Source organism: Octodon degus, unplaced genomic scaffold (genome assembly GCF_000260255.1).
Source record: "Octodon degus isolate 3935 unplaced genomic scaffold, OctDeg1.0 scaffold00006, whole genome shotgun sequence".
Lineage (NCBI taxonomy): Eukaryota > Metazoa > Chordata > Mammalia > Rodentia > Octodontidae > Octodon > Octodon degus.
The window spans coordinates 4,868,770-4,871,110 of record NW_004524582.1 but is presented as its reverse complement, the minus strand read 5'-3'; positions in this window follow the sequence as shown (position 1 = coordinate 4,871,110).

The window sequence follows — 2,341 nt, the reverse complement described above, 5'->3', positions numbered from 1 at the left end:
TGGATTTTTTTGCTGAATTCAGGGACCTACAATATTTAAATGGCAATGGAAAACCCATCTCTAACAAAACTAATCCAATGCTTATTTTTAAATTCATATCAGCTCCTATAATCTGTCATGAAAATGAGTTTTGTGCATCAAATTATAATAGTGATTTTTTAAAAGTTTTGGTTAAATACTTGCATCACTTGTTGTTTTGTGTGAACTCCGCACAAAAACAAACTCTGATAGATCACGTATCTGTTTGGAGAAAAGCTTCTGTAGCATTTTTTCACATTTTGAATCATGTATGATTTTGAATTAACTTTCAAACATGTCCACCTAGGAAACTACTTTGTTAGATAAAGCATTTGTCTGCGGGACAGAGAGATTTGTTTGCTAATCACTATAACAAAGATAATGCTATCTTTAAAGCAACGATTGAACAGATTTGCTCACAGGAATTTTTGAAGAAATTAGGTTTCTGAGCTCAGGGTTCTCCTTTGTGATACCAATGCTATATCCAATCTAGGAATTTAAATTATCTTGTATTGTTTTGCTTCCCTACACTGTTATTCAAGAGATTTCCTTTGTTTGTCTCTTCAAAACTAGTGCACAAAGAGCCTGGAAAATACTATGTGATTTAAAACTATATAATGAGTGAATGATTACAAACATTTAGCTTTTTTAGATTGAGTACACACACACACACACGCACACACACACAAAGGTCACTAGTATCAAAAATTTTGAAGGAGACTTGATTTGAAAAATAAACTGACATCTTGTGTGGACTACATATGAGTTCACCTACTGAGAGTCACTTACTAAGATCTGATGTAAGTAGAAGGACTTTTCTATGAGGGGGAAATAAGAAAGTAATCTTGAATGATACACATGTTGTTGTTCTTCTGTATTTAATGTTATTTTAGTTATTGTTCTGCTTGTTGAGACAAAGCACCCAATATCCACAAGTTAAGAAAGGAAAGTTTATTTACCTCACAATTTGCAGAGACTTCAGTTCATAGTTGTCTGGCTCCAATATAGGGTGGCGTGGCGGAGGCTCATCACAGAGGAGAAATAGTCCATGGTAACGCACAGTAGACAAAACTTACCAAGCAGCAAGCAGGAAAACCTATTTATGACTCATATCTTATCCAGGCTGCAGAAATTAAGGGAGGGTAGTGTTGTACCCAGGGAGGGCACCTCAACCCTCCCGAAAACTATTCTAAACTAGTCAGTGTACTAATTTAATAATCACACCTTCTGGATCACTATCACACACTCTAGATCCAGCCACCTTAAAAGCCCCTCCAATAGCCACATGAGACTTTGAGGTGATACCTAGACATGAGCCATAACATATGGGTTCAAAAGCTATAGGTATAAATAAGTGCAAGCAAAATAATCCAATATAATTGTATTTATTCAATTAACCAAACAGAATATTACTCTTTAATCTGCATTCTTCTTTGAGAAGCAAGCTTGTAATGTTTAAATAGCCACATTGTGTAAGTATAGGGACAACATTTCCTAATGCATGTTACTTATTAATAAGTTAATGCCTATAAAGTCAAATTCTGTATACCACACCTAAGAGATGTTATAAAAATAATACTAGTTTTATCACTTCCCATTTTTGTTGCTTGAATGCTGATATGGTAGCTTTCGCCAAGATAATTATTTGGATTGTGAGATCTTAAACAATTGACATGTTAAACCCAGGGTCTGGTTACTTCACTGTGCTGCCTTGATTGTTATAAGTAGTAAATGAGGCACAAATAAAGCTGTTCACTATGTTGATGATATGTAGGAAGAAACTGACAACATTTTTGTTATCAATATTTTGGAGTCATTTGTTTGAGTGTAATAGAATAGAATATGCCTGCCTCCCTAACAGCTGTAGTGTTTGTTTTACACTGCCTCCATCTGTATGGAATTCTACAAATGAGAGTAAAAGTCCAATTTTATTTCATTTATTATTAATAGCACTATGAGTTTATATGAGACTTTTATCCTCTTGGTCATTCTCAGCTTAATCTTAAGTGATAAATTTGGTAGGTGTAAGTTTAAGTGGTTATTAAATTTCTAAGAAACCAGTTTCAAGATGAGAAAAAAAAAGATTCACAATTTAGAATTCACGTAACAATGGTTATAACTACATAGTATGTTTTGTATGATTACATTATCTCAATACACCAGTTTTATGTGGCAAAATAAGCATCTCAAAAAATCAGTCTAGTGGCATCCACTTAAATATAAAGGCTTCAAGTTTATCATTCTTTGTAGCTTAGTAATACTCCATTGTATAAAAATACCACATCTTTTTTGTCCACATGGCTGACACTGACAAAAGATCTAC